Here is a 12249-nt window from a genome sequence, read left to right on the forward strand (position 1 = left end):
GCTGCTCAGCATAAGACAAGTTTTCTCTCCTATAACAAAATAGGTGTTATCTTTATCAATGTGTTGCATTATAAACAATATAAATAGAAAATAGTATCAAAACAAGCTTTAGTGGCTTTTGTTTAAGTGTACAAGACATTAGCGAAAGATATACTGTATGCCCTGGTTATCATCCTCCTCCCAATTTCTCCATTTCATGAAATAGTTTGAGTCTTACTATTACAATTTAATGTGCCCAAGCCAGAGTGCAGGCATTTCATATCTCTATGAAATAAACATTTCATAGGGTACATTCAGTGACTTCACAAGGTCAGAATTTGATTTGGTTTCTACTCCAAAAGGCAAACGAGAGGTTCAACATATTGTATGTTTTTTTTTAAAGTGTAATACTCCAAATACTTAAATTAGCATCCAAAAGTTCCTCCAGTTTCTAATAATATTGTGAGTTACCACATCACAGAGATTAGAAGTATCATAGTAATAGTGTACAGAACTCATCAGGGCTCTTTAAATTGTTGGGAATAGAAAAGAATAAGGAAGATAAGTGCAAGTTTAACAAGTTTTAATTGGTAAAATAAAAGTATAGTTTGCTCCAGGCAGTAAGCATCAAAGACAGAGCACATGGATTTGAAAACTTCGAGAAACTCCTCAGTAAGAGTTTCTTATGCTGCCTTCTGAGTGTCCTGCAACACTTCACTGGTGCCGATTTTCAAAACCGAAGGATTTCTAGAGTTATCTTTGGGTAGTGACAGTCTTCCTGCCCCACTCCTCACACATTGCAGCTCATGTACTCTGCCACGTCACCACACGCTGCTGCCGAAGCTTCCTCACGTCTCAGAGGGTATCTTTACTCCAGAGAATTTCGGTGGTGCTTTGTTGCATTGACCAGGCTGATCCAGCTAAAATGGGCATCATTGCCTCAGTTTAAAGATGCTTTGTACCAATAAAGCAGAATTTGTACCGTGAATGCAGATTCACAAAAGGCCTTGTGCTGGTAAAACAAGGCCACCTTCACCCACTTGTTCCATCTATACTCTGAGCCTCTTGCAGCCTAGTGCTGAGGTAGCTCAGAGGCACAGCCATGAAGAAGACACAGCATTTATTTGAAACACTTGAGCAAAGTAAACAGATTTACTGAGCTAAGGTAAATCTTAAAGTTGCTTAATGCCAAAAACTGGTTCTCTGCTGCTGAAAAGACCTAGATGTCTTTATAATTGTTTATCTAGCTGCATATATGTAGATATGTATTAACAACTGAAAAAGGGAAAGGTCTCATAAAAAAGAAAAAACAAAACTAATTCTCAGGCTTAACTGCTCATCCATGAGAACTGAGCATGGAAAAATCCTTTTATTTTTGAAAACTTATGTTCAAATTTTTACCCAAGAATGAATAGCTCTCTTTCACCTTCTCTCTTGAGTCCTTAATGCCTTCTTCTGTGGGGCAAAACCTGTGTCTGGATTTTGTAACTGTGCTAAAAGCTGAGACACAGGTCTCAGCCCAAACGCAGAGCTGCTCTGTTGCCAGACAATGTGACCAGTGAGGAACAAAAGGTTTTCTAAGAGGTTGAGGTGATCTATTAATTTTTTTCCTTGCTGTTATAAATTGAGACCACAATGGACTATAATTCACTCTTTATTAATTATAGCAAGTAGAATATGAGCAAAGACAGCGCTGGACGGCAGGGGAGTCTGCGCTCCGCCAACTGCCGTGCTGAGTAGTTCAAATAGTCCCCTTTTTATACATCTTTACTTCCCTGCTCATGAGGTAGTGGAGGTACTCCGCGCATGCTTCAGTTGTTGTTAGGGGGGGTCGTTTCCTTCCTCCTGGTATTTGTTGAGGCTGAAGTAAGAAGTCTTCCCTCTTTGTCTCATAGTTGACCTTTCACTCATATATCCTTATATGAGGCTGTCTTGTCCTGTTTCTTGTCGCTTCCTGGAAATCTGGTGGTTATCTTGCATGAGCAGTATCTGGTTCAGTTTGTGTGAGCGATTACAGTTATCTTATCTCACACAGGCGGCGTCCAGTGGTTGTTTGCATGAGTGGTTTCTGTCGTCTAATTTTACATTGAGCTTAACATAAATCTTAATAAACAATACCTTAGTCCACAGTTTCTCACAATCCCCCCTTTTTCTTTTTATCCTATTGTTTATTAGGTGTTACTTTCATCTTCATTCTTGTAAACAATTTCTTTTTCACAATTTCGACATTTATTATAGCACTCACAATAATGATTTTCGCGTGGCATAATACATTCATAATAATTTTCATCTTCATTATTAGATACACTTTCATATTCTACTCTCGAGGTTAAAATAAGTAATTTAGCTGTGTCAAACCGTTCTTTAATAAAATGAAAAATATAGCGTAATATACAAGGCCCAAATATAAGTCCCAGGATCAACATAATAAGCGGTCCTGCTAAAGCCGACAACAAAGTGGTTAGCCAAGGTGAAACATTAAACCAGTTTTCATACCATGACCTGCCCGCTTCACGATCCTTTCTACGTTGGTCTAACCTTTTCCGAAGTTCGGACATGGTGTCTTGGACGACTCCCGTATGGTCAGCAAAAGAACAACATTCTTCACTGAGAGCTACACATAATCCTCCTTCCTTCAAAAATAATAGGTCTAATCCTCTTCTATTTTGTAGTACTACTTCTGATAAAGACTTTACTGAAGTGGCTAAATTTTGGATAGATTGTTCTATTTTCGCTAAATCCTCATCTACAGTCATTTGCAAACCTTGTAATTCCTGACCTTGTACTAGAGAGGCTATACCTGTGCCTGCTCCAACTCCACCCGCTATCAGTAGTGTAGTTAGGGTTACCGCTGTAATTGGTTCTCGTTTTTGTCTATTCCGGTCTCCCTCAAAGTGATGCAATATTTCTTCCGAGGTGTGATAGATTAGACGAGGAACAATAATTACCTGCACGCAAAACTGAGATTGATCAAACACATTTAGAGATAGACAAGGCGTTATTCCGATGTCTGAACAAACCCATTTATCTCTTGGTGTCGGGATAGCCCATTTGTCCTTTTGATTTTTGTGTTTCTCTATATTGGTATTAGTGACTGTTCGGTTGCATAAAGGCTGATACTTTTCGGGCACTGTACCTATACATTTTCCTTGACCCGTTACTAATTGAATAGTAATTCCTTGCGTATGATTCCTCCGGCCATCCCATGGACATTCTCATGGGTTTGAACCATTAGACCATCGAATCCTTCCTGGTTTTCTAATTGCCTCAAAATATGGTGGTCTAATATTATAACATAGCCAGCATTCTTCAGTTAAATTTGGTTTGCTTTCATTAAGGGTACGATAAGAGGTTTGCATTAGATTCCATAAAGGGTCTTTGGATTCTAACAACTTTAAATCCCTGGATAAGGAGAATTCAGTCATGGTACCATTAGCTGTTTTCAAGAAGGAGTCTGGGGAAGGGGTTGCGATGTTCACGGGGACAACCTTTTTTTTTTAGAGAAAGTGGGTGAATTCAGGACCGGATTTGGTCCTACTGGTAAAGGATCGTGGGGTATCCTTTCTTTTATTATTTTGAAAAAGCTTCCTCTATCTGCTCCAGGTTCCCAATATCTAATTCCCCAGGTACGGCCAATTAACCATGTGTCATCTTCTGGTTGTTTAACTTCAATTTCTATTCTGTCGCATTCTGATGGAGAAGATTTCACCCCCCTTACGGATCCCCAGACCCCGGAGCCGTCAGATCCATGTTGTGGTGGAATGCAACCTGGAGGTCCCCAAGTGATACTTATATATTTGTCTCCTTTTGTTGGCCAGTCTGAGGCTATTGTCTCGCAACCCCAATAACCGCAATAAAAATGGCCTGGATAGTTGCAATAACTCTTTCCAGGATTGGAAGCTGGACACACATAGAAGGCTTTGGAGTTGGCTTCCGTCGCCTCCCAGCCTCTCTGGATATCGACCGGAATCATTGAGACTAATTGGACAGTAAAATTCCAATTTCCCGGAGAGGTCTGATTTTGTATTAGTCTAGATTCCTGTAAGTTATATAGTTTCCAGAGCATTGGTTCATGGGGGTTTCCATTTGCTTGGGTTATTATCAATAACAAAACTAGCGGTACACCAGAAAAAAAGGTGTCTGTCAATTTTGCCAATTTAAGTATATTTTTATCATCCCTGGGGAAGTTTGGCCATTGTTGCTTTTGTGTCCCATTATTCTGATTCTTTTTTCCACAGTTTGTTCCTCCTCTGCCTCGCCCGTCGACTCGGTTGCTTCGAGCCACGGGGTGTACCATCTTCTCGGCAGCAAGGGAATTCTTCAGGAGAACAGCTGTTTTGGGCTTTCTGCCTGTTTATATAGGCTTCCCACTTTACAGCTTTAACTAATGGGATGAGGTAAGGCACAGTTGGTACTTCCCTTCTTACACTTTATAGCCAAGATTTCAGTTACAAAGGGGATTGGTTCGTTGGAATAGTAACAATAATATTGAGGGTTTATTCCTTTGGTAAAAATTTCCCACCACTCATGGGATTCTTAAATAATTTCTTGTTTAGACTCTAATTGTTTTGATTTTCACTCAGTGAGAGTTCTTTGGATTTTCCAACACTGTGTGCAAACCCCTATTGAAGGGTATCCACATTCACAGTGAGTCCACCATTTATCCTGGCATACCATACACTTGGAACAAGCAAACGGATAACAATTGCGGTTCAAATTATTACACTTAATTCGTATATCTAGAGTGTTTATATCAACATATTTTCTATATTCAATATTGTGTGGTTGTATGAGTTTAACAATTTCTTTTAGTACATTTTGTATGCTTTCATATATAATATACGAAGAGAGAAATAATTATTGCGAATATAAACAACAATACACACTTTATATCAAAAGGTAATGCGACAAAATGATCAAGCAAAGTTTTTATCATTACTTTATCTTTTCAGGGTTATCTTGGTGTCACCTGGAGTACTGATTATTTTCCAGTGGGGTCTTGTCACTGGGCCTTTAACGCGACTGGCATGAGTTCATCCACGCTCAGCAGTCCGGACAGCTGTTTCTGTTGTAAGCAAAACAAGATAAGGTCCCTCCCAATTGGGTTTTAGGGTTTTTTTCTTTCCATGTTTTAACTAATATCCAGTCCCCCGGTTTGAAAGTGTGAATTTTCAAGTCCAATGGAGGTCGTTGCACAATCAGCCCATGTTCCCAAAGTTTGTTACGATGCTCTGCTAATTGTGAAACATATTCATTAATTACACGAATTAAAACATTTGTTTGTGGACTTTCAATTCTATAGGACATTCCATATACCATCTCAAACGCTGATATTCCTATATCTGCTCGGGGTCTGGTTTTGAGTATTAATAGTGCCATGGGTAGGCACTTGATCCATGATAGTTTGGTTTCTATCATTAATTTAGTCAAAATAGTTTTGATTTCTCCATTCATCCTTTCAACTTTTCCCGAACTTTGTGGATGCCATGGCGTATGGTATTCCCACTTAATTCCCAAGTTTTCTGCTAGATCTCTAATAATTTTTGACACAAAATGTGTTCCTCTGTCTGAGTCGATTACATCAGGTACTCCATATCTAGGTATAATGTGTTCAAGTAATACCTTAGTAACCTGGTTAGCAGTTGCCTTGGAGGTAGGAAAAGCCTCAACATAATGTGTTAAATGATCCACCATTACTAATAAATATTTGTAACGCCCTACTCTGGGTAGTTCAGTAAAATCCACTTGTATGTGTGAGAAAGGTCTGTATGCTGGGGAACGTCCTCCAAGAGGTTTTTGTCTCGTGTTGTTTCGATTAACCTTTTGACAGGTCTCGCAGGCTGCTGTGACTGTCTTTGCTATATTATATACGCCTATACAGGCAAACTGTTGATTGAAATGATCAACTAACGCCTGGGTTCCCCAGTGGGTTTTACTGTGTATTTTTGAAAATATTTCGAGTGTTATGCCCTTCGGCAAGACTTCTCTCCCATCTGGTAATACGTACTTACTATCCCGTTCCTTAGCTCCCATTTGTTCTAGTTTTTCCTTTTCTGCAGACTCAAAACTCAAATTTTTACTAACAGGTACTGGTTGTATAGTCAAAATCGTATTATAATTGCCTGCCACTCGTTTTGCTTCTATATCAGCTGCGTTATTTCCCCTGACTTGATAATTTGTACCTCGTTGGTGTCCCTTTATATGTACAACTGCTATTTTATTTGGTATTTTCAATGCCCCCAGAACTCGCCGAATTAATTTCGGGTGTATCAATTCTTTTCCTTGTGAGTTAATAAATCCTCTTTCCCCCCATATTTTTCCAAAGGTATGTACCACTCCAAACGCATAGCATGAGTCTGTATATATAGTTCCATCCTTTCCCTTCAGTGACATTAATGCTTTCCACAATGCATACAGCTCACAGGCTTGAGCTGACCAGCTGGCACTCAGGGGGCCTGATTCTATTGTCTTAAATTCTCTTTTTTCCAACTTAACGATGGCATATCCGGACAATCGTTTACCTTCCACTATTCGTGATGACCCATCTATAAATAATACTTCTCCACATTGTAGTTCTTCTTCTTCTAAGTCTGGCCTAATGCGTGTCTGTTGTTCAATTGTTTGAAAACAATTGTGTAATAGTTCATTACCTTCTCCTGGGTACAAAAATTCAGCGGGGTTAACTGCTCCAATAGTTTTTAAAGAAAGTTTAGGGGATTCTATGAGTATTCCTTCATACTTCAATAGTCGGTTATCTGTAAGCCATTTTTCCGCTTTTTGTTGTAACACTCCCCTGATGTTATGAGGTGTATATAAGACAACTTCTCCATTAAAGGTAATGCGATTCGTTTCCTCAAGTAATAAGGCAGCAGCGACAATGATTTGTAAACAACTTGGCCAACCCCTGTTCACAGGATTCAACAGCTTCGATAAGTATGCCACCGGCTTCTTTTGTCCGGCCCATTCCTGAGTTAATACTCCGAATGCCGTTCCTTCATGTATGTTAACGAATAAATGGAATGGTCGCTTTAAATCTGGGAGGCTTAAAACCGGTGCTTGACTTAGCTCCCTTTTGAGATTAGCAAACTGCTCTTGATCCCGAGGGGTCCACTTGAGTATTTTGTCTTTAGACAATTGTTCGTATAAAAATTTAACTTTAAAGCTGTAGTTTTTTATCCATTGTGTACAATACCCAAATAGCCCTAATGCCTGCCGAATTTGCCTCTTAGTGACAGGCATAGGTAATTCTAGAATTCCTTTAATGCGCTCTGGGTCCAATATTTTTTTGCCATTAAACAAATAATGTCCCAAATATTTCACTTTTTCCTCCACAAATTGTAACTTTTCTTGTGATACCCGTAGTCCCTTTTGTGCAAGAAAGTTTAGGAGTCGAATGCTTTCTTTTCTTACATCCTCCTTATTGTTCCCTGCTATGAGCAGATCATCTACATACTGTAACAGCACGTTTCCCGTTTGTATCTGGTATTCTTTTAAGAGTTCTTCCAGGGCCTGTCCAAACAGATTAGGGGACTCAGTGAACCCTTGGAGGAGCACGGTCCATCTCAATTGCTGCCTTCGGCCTGTTTCTATGTCTTCCCATTCAAAGGCAAAATAATCACGGCATTCTTCTGCCAATGGACAGGCCCAAAAAGCATCTTTTAAATCAGCCACACTATACCAGGAGTTATGGGGTCCTAGCTTGCTTAACAGTGTGTATGGATTTGCTACTACAGGGAACCGGGTGATAGTTCTTTTGTTTATTTCCCTTAAGTCATGTACAAGCCGATATTTTCCATTTGGCTTCCTTACAGGCAAAATAGGAGTGTTAAAGGGTGACATACAAGGTTCTAAGATTCCTTGTGTTAACAATCGATCAATTTCTGGTTTTAATCCCCTCCATCCTTCTAAGGATATAGGATATTGCTTTACCCTTACAGGTATGTGGGGTTCGGAAATTTGAATTTTAATCGGTGGGATTTCTAATTTACTTATTGTATCCGGAGAGTACCAGACATCGGGGTTGATTTGTTTTTGATCATCCATGGTCAAGGGATAAGCAGACACCGTTAGCTCTTGATTTTCTACTTTGATTTCTAATTGTAGTTCAACAATTAAATCCCATCCCAACAGATTAAATTCTGCTTCAGGGACGAGCAAGAGTTCACCCATTCCAAATTTATTTTCAGTTTCGAATATCACATTTTTGATTTTGCTTACTTTAAAGGGTTCTCCTTTTGCCCCTATTACTTGTACTTTTTCAGGGGAAGCTTTACATCCCTCAGGTATTTGCCTAATAGTCGATTTCTCAGCCCCTGTGTCTACTAAAAAGGTGAACTCTTGTTTATGGGGACCTATTTTTAACTTTATCAAGGGCTCATGATGACTCCGGTCCCCTAAAATATAGAGCCCCTGACTCTCTTATTCTGCTTTCAATATTTCCTCATCTCTGATCCTTTCTCTGCAGTTCTTCTTTATGTGACCCTTCTTTCCACAGTAAAAACAACATCTCTGTTCCTTCTTTACTATTGCGTTCCCTTGTTTTATTCCAGCAGATCTGTGTTCACCAGTCCGCCCGTTGTGATCCTCTCTGACAGCTGCTACCATCATTTTTACTTGTCGCTTGCTGCTCTCTTCTTCCCGCCTTACGTAGACTTTCTGAGCTTCCCTCAATAATTCATCCAACCCTCTATTTTGTCAGTCTTCTAGCTTTTCAATCTTTTTTCTGATATCTTCCCATGATTTTGCTACAAACTGAGTTTTTAGGAGCGTTTGCCCTAAAGGGTCGTCTGGATTTACCCCAGAGTACAGTTGAAGGACTTTCCTTAGTCGTTCCAGCCACTCAGTAGGGCTCTCATCTTTCTTTTGCATTTCATTAAATGCTTTATTGATATTCTGGCCACGGGGTACTGCTTCTCTAATCTCCTGAATTACTATAGTTCTCAGATCTTGCATATGAGTTCTATGCACTGGATCCTGATTATCCCAGTTAGGTCTTTGGAGTGGTCATTTGATATCTGCTTGGGGTCCCTGGGCATGCTGAACATCCCACAGTCTCATTCCTGCTCGTCTAATCATATCTCTTTCCTCGGTAGTAAATAATTGACCAAGGATAGATTGCATCTTATCCCAAGTATAAAGGTTTGGTCCCAAAAATTGATCTAATTTTTCTGCCACTCCAAGTGGGTCCTCAATCAAGTTTCCCATCTCAGTTCTTTTAAAATCTCGTAGGTCAGCCGAGTTTAGGGGTACAGAAATATATCCAATCATAGGCTGAGGTCCCCCCATGGGCATTTCCCTTAGAGGATACATCTGAGCTGCCCCTTTTTGACTTCTAGTCATGCGTCTAGGAGGAGGGGAAGACCCTTGTTCTGACTCCGGTGGGGGAGTGGGAGCTCTGGGGACTTCGGGAGGGGCTACGGGAGCAGGAGGAGGAATGTAAGGAGGGGGGGTTAGAAGGGTTTCGTCTAACTCTTCCTGCTTTTTCTTTTGTTTAGTTTTTACTTCATTCAGTGGGTAAAGTTTAGCTCTCGGTCTTTTTATCCATACTTCCGCATACTGACTCTCCTCCGGGTTAAGGGGTTTTTTATTATTGACCCAGAGGTTTAATTGCTGTCTTACCCAATCTTCTTCTGACCCATAGACTGGCCAAAAGGTATTTTTAGAAATCTTCTTCCCTCCCCATATCTTAGTACAGTATTCTATCATTTTCTGCTTATCTTTCCCTAGGGTTCCAGGGAAATACCTCCAATTGTCTAAGACATATGCCAAAGGGGTATTCTTAGGTACAGTGTGTACCCTTCCCATGGGAGTCGAAGGCTTGCTGCCCTTCGCCCCCATCTTCTGGAATATCCACAAACATACACTCACTCACTCCCCTTGTTCCTGGCCCAATCCCTCGCGGGAGATGGGAAACGCAGTACTTAAGAGTCCACACTCGCTTAGTTCAGTATATCGAACCTCTCATTCATTATATTCCAGGAAACCCAGTCCCGCCCGAACGGTAAACCTGCGAGCAAATTCGCAATATACTTACGCGTCCTGCGTCTTCGTCCGGACTCCCGTGCACAGAATTTTTATGGGATTTTACCGGTTTTCTCCTTTGCTCACTATTCTAGAATTTAGGTTCGTCGGTAAGGTTGAGGTAGGTTGTCAGTCGCGGGGCCGCGGATTGCCGCGGGGCGCCTCCCCGGAGGACAGAAGCCCACCGTTCCTTATCCGAGTCACAGCACCAGGAATTGTTATAAATTGAGACCACAATGGACTATAATTCACTCTTTATTAATTATAGCAAGTAGAATATGAGCAAAGACAGCGCTGGATGGCAGGGGAGTCTGCGCTCCGCCAACTGCCGTGCTGAGTAGTTCAAATAGTCCCCTTTTTATACATCTTTACTTCCCTGCTCATGAGGTAGTGGAGGTACTCCGCGCATGCTTCAGTTGTTGTTAGGGGGGTCGTTTCCTGCCTCCTGGTATTTGTTGAGGCTGAAGTAAGAAGTCTTCCCTCTTTGTCTCATAGTTGACCTTTCACTCATATATCCTTATATGAGGCTGTCTTGTCCTGTTTCTTGTCGCTTCCTGGAAATCTGGTGGTTATCTTGCATGAGCAGTATCTGGTTCAGTTTGTGTGAGCGATTACAGTTATCTTATCTCACACAGGCGGCGTCCGGTGGTTGTTTGCATGAGTGGTTTCTGTCGTCTAATTTTACATTGAGCTTAACATAAATCTTAATAAACAATACCTTAGTCCACAGTTTCTCACACTTGCCAAGACAAAATTACAGAAATATGTACCATATGGGGTTACCTGGCTTTTGTAAACGCCGCTGCTGTGTTTTCTTCCTTCAAAGCCTTCCGCCCTGCAGCATGGGTGATGCAGAGTGTGTTACAGGCAGGGGCAGCAGAGGGATTGGTATAAATACCCAGCTCAGTCCCACTCCCCCAGTTTTACTGTGCCTTTAACTGAAAGTTAGGCAGACGCAGAATAAAACTCAGTGCCTTTAAAAAACCCATTGGGCCAAATGCTGCTTGACTGTAAGTTCAGGCTAACTCCCACTGACCTTGCTGAAATAACAGGGCTCTGAGTCGTGGAGGGGCTTGGCTTTGCCCAGGGGAGTTTTTGGATGATTCCCTCATTCTTGGTGGATTTTATTTTTTTTTAAGTACTCACAGTTCAGAGGAGTAAGAAATGCTGCACACCCACCACAGAAGAGAAGATTTTGTATTCCTGTGTGTTTTCTCAGTGCTTGCCAGTGCTGGCTCGTTGGCTGAAGGCACTTGCTGACTCCCTCTGTGGCCAAGAATTTAATTAGCTGAGGGTTTTTAAACAAACGTCCGGCTGTAGAGGATTGGGTCATAAAGGTAATGATTAGGACTGCCTATTGTGTTTCCATAATTCTTTCTTTTCTGTTAGTATGGCTTTATTTGCAAGACTCCTTTCACAGGCATTGAACACTGCTAAGCTCTCAGAGCAAACATTTCTCAAGGGGGTTGTGAGAGGAGTTTCTTTTGAAGGTGTGCCAGCATCAGCTGTGTCATGCAAGCACGTGTTAATGAAAAGAATTTCAGTGACCTTAGAAGCAACGCATCACAAAGTTGCACTAAGGGAATAGCATATGCTGGGATCCTTGCAGGAATCTTGTTAAGTCGATTAACTGTGAAAATGGTTTTCTACAGTGATGAGGAATATAGTTATATCAGGCTGTGGGCTTAACTGGAGGGACATAGTGAAGCTGATATCCTGAATGAGAGAGAGCAATGTTGTCTTTTCTTCTGTAAAAATTATCATTTGCTAAAACATCCAAAGCTGAAATAAGATTGAAAAAACCCCTTAAAATCTATTTATTTATTTTTTCAGTGTAATGGTAGGTCAAAATATTTCTTGGTCTTAGTAAATTATTTGTAAATATAAAGTGTATAAACAGAAAAGAATATAAGCTGATTTATTTTTTAAAGTAAGCAAGGTCTTTACATTTGGTTTTGATTCCTTTTAATAGAGGAAATGATAAAAAGCATTTCCCATGAACTCATTCAGTAAATTTTTTAACTCAGTAGAATAATTGTCATATAAATATAAGTGGGAAAGTCTTTGTTCTTGATATTTTTTCTACCTTTTGTCACTGGGAAACTTTGATAAACCTCTTATCCTCTCTCTATCATTGCCCTACGCTAGTAACAACAATCAATCTTTTTATGATTATCCAGGCAGTGTAATTTATCTTTCCTCTTCTTCCCAGTTGCTCAAGCAGACCAATAATCTTTTGTTTACTTGAAC

General features: G+C 40.5%; 1 long non-coding RNA gene across 2 annotated transcripts; it reads right to left on the minus strand.

Moving 5' to 3' along the window:
• Positions 1–1620: 1620 nt before the first annotated feature.
• LOC141946898 (uncharacterized) lies at positions 1621–11170 on the minus strand. Of its 2 annotated transcripts, XR_012629979.1 has the most exons (3): positions 11036–11075; positions 10013–10834; positions 1621–5044 (listed from the first exon to the last, which is right to left on the minus strand). It is a non-coding gene; the product is annotated as an uncharacterized LOC141946898 (long non-coding RNA). The 2 variants fall into 2 exon arrangements; XR_012629975.1 differs by having other exon boundaries at positions 10013–11170.
• Positions 11171–12249: the final 1079 nt, after the last annotated feature.

Source organism: Strix uralensis, chromosome 1 (genome assembly GCF_047716275.1).
Source record: "Strix uralensis isolate ZFMK-TIS-50842 chromosome 1, bStrUra1, whole genome shotgun sequence".
NCBI classification, from domain to species: Eukaryota; Metazoa; Chordata; class Aves; order Strigiformes; family Strigidae; genus Strix; species Strix uralensis.